Raw genomic sequence first — 14,905 nt, 5'->3', positions numbered from 1 at the left:
AATAACGACGAAAGGAGTGGGTTACCTTGATGCCGTGAATTGTTCTGGCGTGCTAGCTCAGTTGGTTATAGCGTCGTGCTAATAACGCGAAGGTCGCACGTGCGATCCCTGCGCAGGCCATGGTTTCCTTTTTTTTCTCCTGCTCTCAGCGCAGCTGACCGTACGTGCCGCAGGGAGGGCCAGTTTTTCCTCTGCCGCCCGCACAAACGTGTTGTGTGGATAGAAGAAGGACGAATGGAGTGGGTTACCTTGAAGCCGTGAATTGTTCTGGCGTGCTAGCTCAGTCGGTTAGAGTGTCGTGCTAATAACGCGAGGGTCGTACATGCGACACCTGCACAGGCCATTGTTTCCTTTTTTTACTCCTGCTCTCAGCGCAGCTGACCGTACGTGCCGCAGGGAGGGCCAGTTTTTCCTCTGCCGCCCGCACAAACGTGTTGTGTGGATAGAAGAAGGACGAATGGAGTGGGTTACCTTGATGCCGTGAATTGTTCTGGCGTGCTAGCTCAGTTGGTTATAGCGTCGTGCTAATAACGCGAAGGTCGTACGTGCGATCCCTGCGAAGGCCATGGTTTCCTTTTTTATCTCCTGCTCTCAGCGCAGCTGACCGTACGTGCCGCAGGGAGGGCCAGTTTTTCCGCTGCCGCCCACACAAAAACGTGTTGTGTGGATAGAAGAAGGACGAGTGAAGTGGGTTACCTTGATGCCGTGAATTGTTCTGGCCTGCTAGCTCAGTTGGTTAGAGCGTCGTGCTTATAACGCGAAGTTCGCACGTGTGATCCCTGCGCAGGCCATGGTTTCCTTTTTTTTCTCCTGCTCTCAGCGCAGCTGACCGTACGTGCCGCAGGGAGGGCCAGTTTTTCCTCTGCCGCACACACAAAATGTGTTGTGTAGATAGAAGGACGAATGGAGTGGGTTACCTTGATGCCGTGAATTGTTCTGGCGTGCTAGCTCAGTTGGTTAGAGCGTCGTGCTTATAACGCGAAGTTCGCACGTGCGATCCCTGCGCAGGTCATGGTTTCCTTTTTTTTCTCCTGCTCCCAGCGCAGCTGACCGTACGTGCCGCAGGGAGGGCCAGTTTTTCCCCTGCCGCCCACACAAACGTGTTGTGTGGATAGAAGAAGAACGAATGGAGTGGGTTACCTTGATGCCGTGAATTGTTCTGGCCTGCTAGCTCAGTTGGTTAGAGCGTCGTGCTTATAACGTGAAGGTCGTACGTGCGATCCCTGCGCAGGCCATGGTTTCCTTTTTTTTTCTCCTGCTCTCAGCGCAGCTCACCGTACATGGCGCAGGGAGGGCCAGTTTTTCCTTTGCCGCCCACACAAACGTGTTGTGTGGATAGAAAAAGGACGAATGGAGTGGGTTACCTTGATGCCGTGAATTGTTCTGGCGTGCTAGCTCAGTTGGTTACAGCGTCGTGCTAATAACGCGAAGGTCGTACGTGCGTTCCCTGCGCAGTCCATGGTTTTCTTTTTGTTCTCCTGCTCTCAGCGCAGCTGACCGTACGTGGCGCAGGGAGGGACAGTTTTTCCTCCGCCGCCCACACAAACGTGTGTGTGGATAGAAGGACGAATGGAGTGGGTTACCTTAATGCCGTGAATTGTTCTGGCCTGCTAGCTCAGTTGGTTAGAGCGTCGTGCTAATAACGCGAAGATCGTAAGTGCGAACCCTGCGCAGGCCATGGTTTCCTTTTTTTGCCCCTGCTCTCAGCGCAGCTGACCGTACGTGGCGCAGGGAGGGCCAGTTTTTCCTCTGCCGGCCACTCAAACGTGTTGTGTGGATAGAAGGACGAATGGAGTGGGTTACCTTGATGCCGTGAACTGTTCTGGCCTGCTAGCTCACTTTGTTAGAGCGTCGTGCTAATAACGCGAAGGTCGTACGTGCGATCCCTGCGCAGGCCATGGTTTCCTTTTTTCCGCTGCTCTCAGCGCAGCTGACCGTACGTGCCGCAAGGGTGGGCCAGTTTTTCCTCTGCCGCCCGCACAAACGTGTTGTGCGTATAGAAGAAGGACGAATAGAGTGGGTTACCTTGATGCCGTGAATTGTTCTGGCGTACTAGCTCAGTTGGTTAGAGCGTCGTGCTAATCACGCGAATGTCGCACGTGCGATCCCTGCACAGGCCATGGTTTCCTTTTTTTGCTCCTGCTCTCAGCGCAGCTGACCGTACGTGCCGCAGAGAGATGCCAGTTTTTCCTCTGCCGCCCACACAAACGTGTTGTGTGGATTGAAGAAGGACGATTGGAGTGGGTTACCTTGATGCCGTGAATTGTTCTGGCGTGCTAGCTCAGTTGGTTATAGCGTCGTGCCAATAACGCGAAGGTCGTACGTGCGATCCCTGCGCAGGCCATGGTTTCCAGTTTTTCCCCTGCCGCCCACACAAACGTGTTGTGTGGATAGAAGAAGGACGAATGGAGTGGGTTACCTTGATGCCGTGAATTGTTCTGGCCTGCTAGCTCAGTTGGTTAGAGCGTCGTGCTTATAACGCGAAGGTCGCACGTGCGATTCCTGCGCAGGCCATGGTTTCCTTTTTTTTCTCCTGCTCTCAGCGCAGCTGACCGTACGTGAGGCAGGGAGGGCCAGTTTTTCCTCTGCCGCCCACACAAACGTGTTGTGTGGATAGAAGAAGGACGAATAGAGTGGGTTACCTTGATGCCGTGAATTGTTCTGGCTTCTAGCTCAGTTGGTTATAGCGTCGTGCTTATAACGCGAAGGTCGTACGTGCGATCCCTGCGCAGGCCATGGTTTCCTTTTTTTTCTCCTGCTCTCAGCGCAGCTGACCGCACGTGGCGCAGGGAGCGCCAGTTTTTCCTCTGCCGCCTTCACAAACGTGTTGTGTGGATAGAAGAAGGACGAATGGAGTGGGTTCCCTTGATGCCGTGAATTGTTCTGGCGTGGTAGCTCAGTTGGTTACAGCGTCGTGCTAATAACACGCGAAGGTCGTACGTGCGATCCCTGCGCAGGCCATGGTTTCCTTTTTTTTATCCTGCTCTCAGCGCAGCTGACCGTACGTGGCGCAGGGAGGGCCAGTTTGTCCTCTTCCGCCCACACAAACGTGTTGTGTGGATAGAAGAAGGACGAATGGAGTGGGTTTCCTTGATGCCGTGAATTGTTCTGCCCTGCTAGCTCAGTTGGATAGAGCGTCGTGCTAATAACGCGAAGGTCGTACGTGCGATCCCTGCGCAGGCCATGGTTTCCTTTTTTTCTCCTGCTCTCAGCGCAGCTGACCGTACGTGCCGCAGGGAGGGCCAGTCTTTTTCCTCTGCCACGCACACAAACGTGTTGTGTGGATGGAAGGATGAATGGAGTGGGTTACCTTGATGCCGTGAATTGTTCTGCCCTGCTAGCTCAGTTGGTTACAGCGTCGTGCTAATAACGCGAAGGTCGTACGTGCGATCCCTGCGCAGGCCATGGTTTCCCTTTTCGTTCTCCTGCTCTCAGCGCAGCTGACCGTACGTGGCGCAGGGAGGGCCAGATTGTCCTCTTCCGCCCACACAAACGTGTTGTGTGGACAAAAGAAGGACGAATGGAGTGGGTTACCTTAATGCCGTGAATTGTTCTGCCCTGGTAGCTCAGTTGGTTACAGCGTCGTGCTCATAACGCGAAGGTCGTACGTGCGATCCCTGCGCCGGCCATGGTTTTCTTTTTTTTGCTCCTGCTCTCAGCGCAGCTGACGGTACGTGCCGCAGGGAGGGCCAGTTTTTCCTCTGCCGCCCACCCAAACGTGTTGTGTGGATAGAAGGACGAATGGAGTGGGTTAACTTGATGCCGTGAATTGTTCTGGCGTGCTAGCTCAGTTGGTTAGAGCGTCGTGCTAATAACGCGAAGGTCGTACGTGCGATCCCTGCTCAGGCCATGGTTTCCTTTTATTTCTCCTGCTCTCAGGGCAGCTGACCGTACGTGCCGCAGAGAGAGGCCAGTTTTTCCTCTGCCGCCCACACAAACGTGTTGTGTGAATAGAAGAAGGACGAATGGAGTGGGTTACCTTGATGCCGTGAATTGTTCTGGCGTGGTAGCTCAGTTGGTTACAGCGTCGTGCTAATAACACGCGAAGCTCGTACGTGCGATCCCTGCGCAGGCCATGGTTTCCTTTGTTTTTCCTGCTCTCAGCGCAGCTGACCGTACGTGCCGCAAAGAGAGGCCAATTCTTCCTCTGCCGCCCACACAAACGTGTTGTGTGGATAGAATAAGGACGAAAGGAGTGGGTTACCTTGATGCCGTGAATTGTTCTGGCGTGCTAGCTCAGTTGGTTATAGCGTCGTGCTAATAACGCGAAGGTCGCACGTGCGATCCCTGCGCAGGCCATGGTTTCCTTTTTTTTCTCCTGCTCTCAGCGCAGCTGCCCGTACGTGCCGCAGGGAGGGCCAGTTTTTCCTCTGCCGCCCGCACAAACGTGTTGTGTGGATAGAAGAAGGACGAATGGAGTGGGTTACCTTGATGCCGTGAATTGTTCTGGCGTGCTAGCTCAGTTGGTTATAGCGTCGTGCCAATAACGCGAAGGTCGTACGTGCGATCCCTGCGCAGGCCATGGTTTCCTTTCTTTTCTCCTGCTCTCAGCGCAGCTGAAAGTACGTGCCGCAGGGAGGGCCAGTTTTTCCCCTGCCGCCCACACAAACGTGTTGTGTGGATAGAAGAAGGACGAATGGAGTGGGTTACCTTGATGCCGTGAATTGTTCTGGCCTGCTAGCTCAGTTGGTTAGAGCGTCGTGCTTATAACGCGAAGGTCGCACGTGCGATTCCTGCGCAGGCCATGGTTTTCTTTTTTTTCTCCTGCTCTCAGCGCAGCTGACCGTACGTGAGGCAGGGAGGGCCAGTTTTTCCTCTGCCGCCCACACAAACGTGTTGTGTGGATAGAAGAAGGACGAATGGAGTGGGTTACCTTGATGCCGTGAATTGTTCTGGCTTCTAGCTCAGTTGGTTATAGCGTCGTGCTTATAACGCGAAGGTCGTACGTGCGATCCCTGCGCAGGCCATGGTTTCCTTTTTTTTCTCCTGCTCTCAGCGCAGCTGACCGCACGTGGCGCAGGGAGCGCCAGTTTTTCCTCTGCCGCCCACACAAACGTGTTGTGTGGATAGAAGAAGGACGAATGGAGTGGGTTCCCTTGATGCCGTGAATTGTTCTGGCGTGGTAGCTCAGTTGGTTACAGCGTCGTGCTAATAACACGCGAAGGTCGTTCGTGCGATCCCTGCGCAGGCCATGGTTTCCTTTTTTTTATCCTGCTCTCAGCGCAGCTGACCGTACGTGGCGCAGGGAGGGCCAGTTTGTCCTCTTCCGCCCACACAAACGTGTTGTGTGGATAGAAGAAGGACGAATGGAGTGGGTTTCCTTGATGCCGTGAATTGTTCTGCCCTGCTAGCTCAGTTGGTTAGAGCGTCGTGCTAATAACGCGAAGGTCGTACGTGCGATCCCTGCGCAGGCCATGGTTTCCTTTTTTTCTCCTGCTCTCAGCGCAGCTGACCGTACGTGCCGCAGGGAGGGCCAGTTTTTCCTCTGCCGCGCACACAAACGTGTTGTGTGGATGGAAGGATGAATGGAGTGGGTTACCTTGATGCCGTGAATTGTTCTGCCCTGCTAGCTCAGTTGGTTACAGCGTCGTGCTAATAACGCGAAGGTCGTACGTGCGATCCCTGCGCAGGCCATGGTTTCCCTTTTTGTTCTCCTGCTCTCAGCGCAGCTGACCGTACGTGGCGCAGGGAGGGCCAGATTGTCCTCTTCCGCCCACACAAACGTGTTGTGTGGACAAAAGAAGGACGAATGGAGTGGGTTACCTTAATGCCGTGAATTGTTCTGCCCTGGTAGCTCAGTTGGTTACAGCGTCGTGCTCATAACGCGAAGGTCGTACGTGCGATCCCTGCGCCGGCCATGGTTTTCTTTTTTTTGCTCCTGCTCTCAGCGCAGCTGACGGTACGTGCCGCAGGGAGGGCCAGTTTTTCCTCTGCCGCCCACCCAAACGTGTTGTGTGGATAGAAGAAGGAAGAATGGAGTGGGTTAACTTGATGCCGTGAATTGTTCTGGCGTGCTAGCTCAGTTGGTTAGAGCGTCGTGCTAATAACGCGAAGGTCGTACGTGCGATCCCTGCTCAGGCCATGGTTTCCTTTTATTTCTCCTGCTCTCAGGGCAGCTGACCGTACGTGCCGCCGAGAGAGGCCAGTTTTTCCTCTGCCGCCCACACAAACGTGTTGTGTGAATAGAAGAAGGACGAATGGAGTGGGTTACCTTGATGCCGTGAATTGTTCTGGCGTGGTAGCTCAGTTGGTTACAGCGTCGTGCTAATAACACGCGAAGCTCGTACGTGCGATCCCTGCGCAGGCCATGGTTTCCTTTCTTTTTCCTGCTCTCAGCGCAGCTGACCGTACGTGCCGCAAAGAGAGGCCAATTTTTCCTCTGCCGCCCACACAAACGTGTTGTGTGGATAGAAAAAGGACGAAAGGAGTGGGTTACCTTGATGCCGTGAATTGTTCTGGCGTGATAGCTCAGTTGGTTATAGCGTCGTGCTAATAACGCGAAGGTCGCACGTGCGATCCCTGCGCAGGCCATGGTTTCCTTTTTTTTCTCCTGCTCTCAGCGCAGCTGACCGTACGTGCCGCAGGGAGGGCCAGTTTTTCCTCTGCCGCCCGCACAAACGTGTTGTGTGGATAGAAGAAGGACGAATGGAGTGGGTTACCTTGATGCCGTGAATTGTTCTGGCGTGCTAGCTCAGTTGGTTAGAGCGTCGTGCTAATAACGCGAAGGTCGCACGTGCGATCCCTTCGCAGGCCATGGTTTCCTTTTTTTTCTCCTGCTCTCAGCGCAGCTGACCGTACGTGGCGCAGGGAGGGCCAGTTTGTCCTCTTCCGCCCACACAAACGTGTTGTGTGGATAGAAGAAGGACGAATGGAGTGGGTTTCCTTGATGCCGTGAATTGTTCTGCCCTGCTAGCTCAGTTGGTTAGAGCGTCGTGCTAATAACGCGAAGGTCGTACGTGCGATCCCTGCGCAGGCCATGGTTTCCTTTCTTTTTCCTGCTCTCAGCGCAGCTGACCGTACGTGCCGCAGAGAGAGGCCAATTTTTCCTCTGCCGCCCACACAAACGTGTTGTGTGGATAGAATAAGGACGAATGGAGTGGGTTACCTTGATGCCGTGAATTGTTCTGGCGTGCTAGCTCAGTTGGTTATAGCGTCGTCCTTATAACGCGAAGGTCACACGTGCGATCCCTGCGCAGGCCATGGTATCCTTTTTTTTCTCCTGCTCTCAGCGCAGCTGACCGTACGTGCCGCAGGGAGGGCCAGTTTTTCCTCTGCCGCCCGCACAAACGTGTTGTGTGGATAGAAGAAGGACGAATGAAGTGGGTTACCTTGAAGCCGTGAATTGTTCTGGCGTGCTAGCTCAGTCGGTTAGAGTGTCGTGCTAATAACGCGAGGGTCGTACGTGCGATCCCTGCAGAGGCCATTGTTTCCTTTTTTTACTCGTGCTCTCAGCGCAGCTGACCGTACGTGCCGCAGGGAGGGCCAGTTTTTCCTCTGCCGCCCGCACAAACGTGTTGTGTGGATAGAAGAAGGACGAATGGAGTGGGTTACCTTGATGCCGTGAATTGTTCTGGCCTGCTAGCTCAGTTGGTTAGAGCGTCGTGCTTATAACGTGAAGGTCGTACGTGCGATCCCTGCGCAGGCCATGGTTTCCTTTTTTTTTCTCCTGCTCTCAGCGCAGCTCACCGTACGTGGCGCAGGGAGGGACAGTTTTTCCTCCGCCGCCCACACAAACGTGTAGTGTGGATAGAAGGACGAATGGAGTGGGTTACCTTAATGCCGTGAATTGTTCTGGCCTGCTAGCTCAGTTGGTTAGAGCGTCGTGCTAATAACGCGAAGATCGTAAGTGCGAACCCTGCGCAGGCCATGGTTTCCTTTTTTTGCTCCTGCTCTCAGCGCAGCTGACCGTACGTGGCGCAGGGAGGGCCAGTTTTTCCTCTGCCGCCCACTCAAACGTGTTGTGTGGATAGAAGGACGAATGGAGTGGGTTACCTTGATGCCGTGAACTGTTCTGGCCTGCTAGCTCACTTGGTTAGAGCGTCGTGCTAATAACGCGAAGGTCGTACGTGCGATCCCTGCGCAGGCCATGGTTTTCTTTTTTTCCGCTGCTCTCAGCGCAGCTGACCGTACGTGGCGCAGGGAGGGCTAGTTTTACTCTGCCGCCCACACAAACGTGTTGAATGGATAGAAGGACGAATGGAGTGGTTTACCTTGATGCCGTGAATTGTTCTGGCGTGCTAGCTCAGTTGGTTAGCGTGTCGTGCTAATAACGTGAAGGTCGTACGTGCGATCCCTGCGCAGGCCATGGTTTCCTTTTTTTGTCCTGCTCTCAGCGCAGCTGACCGTACGTGCCGCAAGGGTGGGCCAGTTTTTCCTCTGCCGCCCGCACAAACGTGTTGTGTGGATAGAAGAAGGACGAATGGTGTGGGTTACCTTGATGCCGTGAATTGTTCTGGCGTGCTAGCTCAGTTGGTTAGAGCGTCGTGCTTATAACGCGAAGGTCGCACGTACGATCCCTGCGCAGGCCATGGTTTCCTTTTTTTTCTCCTGCTCTCAGCGCAGCTGACCGTACGTGCCGCAGGGAGGGCCAGTTTTTCCTCTGCCGCCCGCACAAACGTGTTGTGCGTATAGAAGAAGGACGAATAGAGTGGGTTACCTTGATGCCGTGAATTGTTCTGGCGTACTAGCTCAGTTGGTTAGAGCGTCGTGCTAATAACGCGAATGTCGCACGTGCGATCCCTGCGCAGGCCATTGTTTCCTTTTTTTACTCCTGCTCTCAGCGCAGCTGACCGTACGTGCCGCAGGGAGGGCCAGTTTTTCCTCTGCCGCCCGCACAAACGTGTTGTGTGGATAGAAGGACGAATGGAGTGGGTTACCTTGATGCCGTGAATTGTTCTGGCGTGCTAGCTCAGTTGGTTAGAGCGTCGTGCTTATAACGCGAAGGTCGCACGTACGATCCCTGCGCAGGCCATGGTTTCCTTTTTTTTCTCCTGCTCTCAGCGCAGCTGACCGTACGTGCCGCAGGGAGGGCCAGTTTTTCCTCTGCCGCCCACACAAACGTGTTGTGTGGATAGAATAAGGACGAAAGGAGTGGGTTACCTTGATGCCGTGAATTGTTCTGTCGTGCTAGCTCAGTTGGTTAGAGTGTCGTGCGATCCCTGCACAGGCCATGGTTTCCTTTTTTTGCTCCTGCTCTCAGCGCAGCTGACCGTACGTGCCGCAGAGAGATGCCAGTTATTCCTCTGCCGCCCACACAAACGTGTTGTGTGGATTGAAGAAGGACGATTGGAGTGGGTTACCTTGATGCCGTGAATTGTTCTGGCGTGCTAGCTCAGTTGGTTATAGCGTCGTGCCAATAACGCGAAGGTCGTACGTGCGATCCCTGCGCAGGCCATGGTTTCCTTTCTTTTCTCCTGCTCTCAGCGCAGCTGACCGTACGTGCCGCAGTGAGGGCCAGTTTTTCCCCTGCCGCCCACACAAACGTGTTGTGTGGATAGAAGAAGGACGAATGGAGTGGGTTACCTTGATGCCGTGAATTGTTCTGGCCTGCTAGCTCAGTTGGTTAGAGCGTCGTGCTTATAACGCGAAGGTCGCACGTGCGATTCCTGCGCAGGCCATGGTTTCCTTTTTTTCTCCTGCTCTCAGCGCAGCTGACCGTACGTGAGGCAGGGAGGGCCAGTTTTTCCTCTGCCGCCCACACAAACGTGTTGTGTGGATAGAAGAAGGACGAATGGAGTGGGTTACCTTGATGCCGTGAATTGTTCTGGCTTCTAGCTCAGTTGGTTATAGCGTCGTGCTTATAACGCGAAGGTCGTACGTGCGATCCCTGCGCAGGCCATGGTTTCCTTTCTTCTCTCCTGCTCTCAGCGCAGCTGACCGCACGTGGCGCAGGGAGCGCCAGTTTTTCCTCTGCCGCCCACACAAACGTGTTGTGTGGATAGAAGAAGGACGAATGGAGTGGGTTCCCTTGATGCCGTGAATTGTTCTGGCGTGGTAGCTCAGTTGGTTACAGCGTCGTGCTAATAACACGCGAAGGTCGTACGTGCGATCCCTGCGCAGGCCATGGTTTCCTTTTTTTTATCCTGCTCTCAGCGCAGCTGACCGTACGTGCAGGGAGGGCCAGTTTGTCCTCTTCCGCCCACACAAACGTGTTGTGTGGATAGAAGAAGGACGAATGGAGTGGGTTTCCTTGATGCCGTGAATTGTTCTGCCCTGCTAGCTCAGTTGGTTAGAGCGTCGTGCTAATAACGCGAAGGTCGTACGTGCGATCCCTGCGCAGGCCATGGTTTCCTTTTTTTCTCCTGCTCTCAGCGCAGCTGACCGTACGAGCCGCAGGGAGGGCCAGTTTTTCCTCTGCCGCGCACACAAACGTGTTGTGTGGACAAAAGAAGGACGAATGGAGTGGGTTACCTTAATGCCGTGAATTGTTCTGCCCTGGTAGCTCAGTTGGTTACAGCGTCGTGCTCATAACGCGAAGGTCGTACGTGCGATCCCTGCGCAGGTCATGGTTTTCTTTTTTTTGCTCCTGCTCTCAGCGCAGCTGACGGTACGTGCCGCAGGGAGGGCCAGTTTTTCCTCTGACGCCCACCCAAACGTGTTGTGTGGATAGAAGAAGGACGAATGGAGTGGGTTAACTTGATGCCGTGAATTGTTCTGGCGTGCTAGCTCAGTTGGTTAGAGCGTCGTGCTAATAACGCGAAGGTCGTACGTGCGATCCCTGCTCAGGCCATGGTTTCCTTTTATTTCTCCTGCTCTCAGGGCAGCTGACCGTACGTGCCGCAGAGAGAGGCCAGTTTTTCCTCTGTCGCCCACACAAACGTGTTATGTGAATAGAAGAAGGACGAATGGAGTGGGTTACCTTGATGCCGTGAATTGTTCTGGCGTGCTAGCTCAGTCGGTTAGAGTGTCGTGCTCATAACGCGAAGGTCGTACGTGCGATCCCTGCGAAGGCCATGGTTGCCTTTTTTATCTCCTGCTCTCAGCGCAGCTGACCGTACGTGCCGCAGGGAGGGCCAGTTTTTCCGCTGCCGCCCACACAAAAACGTGTTGTGTGGATAGAAGAAGGACGAATGAAGTGGGTTACCTTGATGCCGTGAATTGTTCTGGCCTGCTAGCTCAGTTGGTTAGAGCGTCGTGCTTATAACGCGAAGTTCGCACGTGCGATCCCTGCGCAGGCCATGGTTTCCTTTTTTTTCTCCTGCTCTCAGCGCAGCTGACCGTACGTGCCACACGGAGGGCAAGTTTTTCCTCTGCCGCCCACACAAACGTGTTGTGTGGATAGAAGAAGGACGAATGGAGTGGGTTACCTTGATGCCGTGAATTTTTCTGGCTTCTAGCTCTGTTGGTTATAGCGTCGTGCTTATAACGCGAAGGTAGTACGTGCGATCCCTGCGCAGGCCATGGTTTCCTTTTTTTTTCTCCTGCTCTCAGCGCAGCTGACCGTACGTGCCGCAGGGAGGGCCAGTTTTTCCTCTGCCGCGCACACAAAATATGTTGTGTGGATAGAAGGACGAATGGAGTGGGTTACCTTGATGCCGTGAATTGTTCTGGCGTGCTAGCTCAGTTGGTTAGAGCGTTGTGCTTATAACGCGAAGGTCGCACGTGCGATCCCTGCGCAGGCCATGGTTTCCTTTTTTTTTTCTCCTGCTCCCAGCGCAGCTGACCGTACGTGCCGCAGGGAGGGCCAGTTTTTTCCCTGCCACCCACACAAACGTGTTGTGTGGATAGAAGAAGGACGAATGGAGTGGGTTACCTTGATGCCGTGAATTGTTCTGGCCTGCTAGCTCAGTTGGTTAGAGCGTCGTGCTTATAACGCGAAGGCCGTACGTGCGATCCCTGCGCAGGCCATGGTTTCCTTTTTTTTCTCCTGCTCTCAGCGCAGCTGACCGTACGTGCCGCAGGGAGGGCCAGTTTTTCCTCTGCCGCCCGCACAAACGTGTTGTGCGGATAGAAGAAGGACGAATAGAGTGGGTTACCTTGATGCCGTGAATTGTTCTGGCGTGCTAGCTCAGTTGGTTACAGCGTCGTGCTAATAACGCGAAGGTCGTACGTGCGTTCCCTGCGCAGTCCATGGTTTTCTTTTTGTTCTCCTGCTCTCAGCGCAGCTGACCGTACGTGGCGCAGGGAGGGACAGTTTTTCCTCCGCCGCCCACACAAACGTGTTGTGTGGATAGAAGGACGAATGGAGTGGGTTACCTTAATGCCGTGAATTGTTCTGGCCTGCTAGCTCAGTTGGTTAGAGCGTCGTGCTAATAACGCGAAGATCGTAAGTGCGAACCCTGCGCAGGCCATGGTTTCCTTTTTTTGCTCCTGCTCTCAGCGCAGCTGACCGCACGTGGCGCAGGGAGGGCCAGTTTTTCCTCTGCCGCCCACTCAAACGTGTTGTGTGGATAGAAGGACGAATGGAGTGGGTTACCTTGATGCCGTGAACTGTTCTGGCCTGCTAGCTCACTTGGTTAGAGCGTCGTGCTAATAACGCGAAGGTCGTACGTGCGATCCCTGCGCAGGCCATGGTTTCGTTTTTTTCTCCTGCTCTCAGCGCAGCTGACCGTACGTGCCGCAGGGAGGGCCAGCTTTTCCTCTGCCGCCCACTCAAACGTGTTGTGTGGATAGAAGGACGAATGGAGTGGGTTACCTTGATGCCGTGAATTGTTCTGGCGTGCTAGCTCAGTTGGTTACAGCGTCGTGCTAATAACGCGAAGGTCGTACGTGCGATCCCTGCGCAGGCCATGGTTTCCTTTTTTTTCTGCTGCTCTCAGCGCAGCTGACCGTACGTGCCGCAGTGAGAGGCCAATTTTTCCTCTGCCGCCCACTCAAACGTGTTGTGTGGATAGAATAAGGACGAATGGAGTGGGCTACCTTGATGCCGTGAATTGTTCTGGCGTGCTAGCTCAGTTGGTTATAGCGTCGTGCTAATAACGCGAAGGTCGTACGTGCGATCCCTGCGCAGGCCATGGTTTCCTTTTTTTCGTCCTGCTCTCAGCGCAGCTGACCGTACGTGCCGCAGGGAGGGCCAGTTTTTCCTCTCCCGCCCGCACAAACGTGTTGTGCGTATAGAAGAAGGACGAATAAAGTGGGTTACCTTGATGCCGTGAATTGCTCTCGCGTACTAGCTCAGTTGGTTAGCGCGTCGTGCTAATAACGCGAAGGTCGCACGTGCGATCCCTGCGCAGGCCATTGTTTCCTTTCTTTACTCCTTCTCTCAGCGCAGCTGACCGTACGTGCCGCAGGGAGGGCCAGTTTTTCCTCTGCCGCCCGCACAAACGTGTTGTGTGGATAGAAGAAGGACGAATGGAGTGGGTTACCTTGATGCCGTGAATTGTTCTGGCGTGCTAGCTCAGTTGGTTAGAGCGTCGTGCTTATAAAGCGAAGGTCGCACGTACGATCCCTGCGCAGGCCATGGTTTCCTTTTTTTTCTCCTGCTCTCAGCGCAGCTGACCGTACGTGCCGCAGGGAGGGCCAGTTTTTCCTCTGCCGCCCACACAAACGTGTTGTGTGGATAGAATAAGGACGAATGGAGTGGGTTACCTTGATGCCGTGAATTGTTCTGGCGTGCTAGCTCAGTTGGTTAGAGTGTCGTGCTAATGACGCGAAGGTCGTACGTGCGATCCCTGCACAGGCCATGGTTTCCTTTTTTTGCTCCTGCTCTCAGCGCAGCTGACCGTACGTGCCGCAGGGAGGGCCAGTTTTTCCCCTGCCGCCCACACAAACGTGTTGTGTGGATAGAAGAAGGACGAATGGAGTGGGTTTCCTTGATGCCGTGAATTGTTCTCCCTGCTAGCTCAGTTGGTCAGAGCGTCGTGCTAATAACGCGAAGGTCGTACGTGCGATCCCTGCGCAGGCCATGGTTTTCTTTTTTTCCGCTGCTCTCAGCGCAGCTGACAGTACGTGGCGCAGGGAGGGCTAGTTTTACTCTGCCGCCCACACAAACGTGTTGAATGGATAGAAGGACGAATGGAGTGGTTTACCTTGATGCCGTGAATTGTTCTGGCGTGCTAGCTCAGTTGGTTAGCGTGTCGTGCTAATAACGCGAAGGTCGTACGTGCGATCCCTGCGCAGGTCATGGTTTCCTTTTTTTGTCCTGCTCTCAGCGCAGCTGACCGTACGTGCCGCAAGGGTGGGCCAGTTTTTCCTCTGCCGCCCGCACAAACGTGTTGTGTGGATAGAAGAAGGACGAATGGAGTGGGTTACCTTGATGCCGTGAATTGTTCTGGCGTGCTAGCTCAGTTGGTTAGAGCGTCGTGCTTATAACGCGAAGGTCGCACGTACGATCCCTGCGCAGGCCATGGTTTCCTTTTTTTTCTCCTGCTCTCAGCGCAGCTGACCGTACGTGCCGCAGGGAGGGCCAGTTTTTCCTCTGCCGCCCGCACAAACGTGTTGTGCGTATAGAAGAAGGACGAATAGAGTGGGTTACCTTGATGCCGTGAATTGTTCTGGCGTACTAGCTCAGTTGGTTAGAGCGTCGTGCTAATAACGCGAATGTCGCACGTGCGATCCCTGCGCAGGCCATTGTTTCCTTTTTTTACTCCTGCTCTCAGCGCAGCTGACCGTACGTGCCGCAGGGAGGGCCAAATTTTCCTCTGCCGCCCGCACAAACGTGTTGTGTGGATAGAAGGACGAATGGAGTGGGTTACCTTGATGCCGTGAATTGTTCTGGCGTGCTAGCTCAGTTGGTTAGAGCGTCGTGCTTATAACGCGAAGGTCGCACGTACGATCCCTGCGCAGGCCATGGTTTCCTTTTTTTTCTCCTGCTCTCAGCGCAGCTGACCGTACGTGCCGCAGGGAGGGCCAGTTTTTCCTCTGCCGCCCACACAAACGTGTTGTGTGGATAGAATAAGGACGAAAGGAGTGGGTTACCTTGATGCCGTGAATTGTTCTGGCGTGCTAGCTCAGTTGTTTAGAGTGT

The 14,905-nt window shown here is 54.3% G+C and overlaps 13 non-coding genes across 13 annotated transcripts; all 13 read left to right on the top strand.

The window, feature by feature from the left end:
* Window positions 1-717: 717 nt before the first annotated feature.
* On the top strand, window positions 718-791 carry TRNAI-UAU (transfer RNA isoleucine (anticodon UAU)). Its single transcript has one exon. It is a non-coding gene; the product is annotated as a tRNA-Ile (tRNA).
* A 370-nt stretch (window positions 792-1,161) lies between these two features.
* TRNAI-UAU (transfer RNA isoleucine (anticodon UAU)) lies at window positions 1,162-1,235 on the top strand. The gene has a single exon. It is a non-coding gene; the product is annotated as a tRNA-Ile (tRNA).
* A 1,205-nt stretch (window positions 1,236-2,440) lies between these two features.
* On the top strand, window positions 2,441-2,514 carry TRNAI-UAU (transfer RNA isoleucine (anticodon UAU)). The gene has a single exon. It is a non-coding gene; the product is annotated as a tRNA-Ile (tRNA).
* A 2,157-nt stretch (window positions 2,515-4,671) lies between these two features.
* TRNAI-UAU (transfer RNA isoleucine (anticodon UAU)) lies at window positions 4,672-4,745 on the top strand. Its single transcript has one exon. It is a non-coding gene; the product is annotated as a tRNA-Ile (tRNA).
* A 2,827-nt stretch (window positions 4,746-7,572) lies between these two features.
* Window positions 7,573-7,646, top strand: TRNAI-UAU (transfer RNA isoleucine (anticodon UAU)). Its single transcript has one exon. It is a non-coding gene; the product is annotated as a tRNA-Ile (tRNA).
* An 808-nt stretch (window positions 7,647-8,454) lies between these two features.
* On the top strand, window positions 8,455-8,528 carry TRNAI-UAU (transfer RNA isoleucine (anticodon UAU)). The gene has a single exon. It is a non-coding gene; the product is annotated as a tRNA-Ile (tRNA).
* A 369-nt stretch (window positions 8,529-8,897) lies between these two features.
* TRNAI-UAU (transfer RNA isoleucine (anticodon UAU)) lies at window positions 8,898-8,971 on the top strand. Its single transcript has one exon. It is a non-coding gene; the product is annotated as a tRNA-Ile (tRNA).
* Window positions 8,972-9,543: 572 nt separating this feature from the next.
* TRNAI-UAU (transfer RNA isoleucine (anticodon UAU)) lies at window positions 9,544-9,617 on the top strand. Its single transcript has one exon. It is a non-coding gene; the product is annotated as a tRNA-Ile (tRNA).
* A 1,487-nt stretch (window positions 9,618-11,104) lies between these two features.
* On the top strand, window positions 11,105-11,178 carry TRNAI-UAU (transfer RNA isoleucine (anticodon UAU)). Its single transcript has one exon. It is a non-coding gene; the product is annotated as a tRNA-Ile (tRNA).
* Window positions 11,179-11,548: 370 nt separating this feature from the next.
* TRNAI-UAU (transfer RNA isoleucine (anticodon UAU)) lies at window positions 11,549-11,622 on the top strand. Its single transcript has one exon. It is a non-coding gene; the product is annotated as a tRNA-Ile (tRNA).
* A 151-nt stretch (window positions 11,623-11,773) lies between these two features.
* TRNAI-UAU (transfer RNA isoleucine (anticodon UAU)) lies at window positions 11,774-11,847 on the top strand. The gene has a single exon. It is a non-coding gene; the product is annotated as a tRNA-Ile (tRNA).
* A 2,364-nt stretch (window positions 11,848-14,211) lies between these two features.
* TRNAI-UAU (transfer RNA isoleucine (anticodon UAU)) lies at window positions 14,212-14,285 on the top strand. The gene has a single exon. It is a non-coding gene; the product is annotated as a tRNA-Ile (tRNA).
* A 369-nt stretch (window positions 14,286-14,654) lies between these two features.
* On the top strand, window positions 14,655-14,728 carry TRNAI-UAU (transfer RNA isoleucine (anticodon UAU)). Its single transcript has one exon. It is a non-coding gene; the product is annotated as a tRNA-Ile (tRNA).
* Window positions 14,729-14,905: the final 177 nt, after the last annotated feature.

The sequence above is a fragment of the Amblyomma americanum genome, chromosome 8, assembly GCF_052857255.1.
Source record: "Amblyomma americanum isolate KBUSLIRL-KWMA chromosome 8, ASM5285725v1, whole genome shotgun sequence".
NCBI classification, from domain to species: domain Eukaryota; kingdom Metazoa; phylum Arthropoda; class Arachnida; order Ixodida; family Ixodidae; genus Amblyomma; species Amblyomma americanum.
The sequence above is the reverse complement of the archived record's forward strand: the minus strand, read 5'-3'. Positions and strand labels throughout refer to the sequence as shown.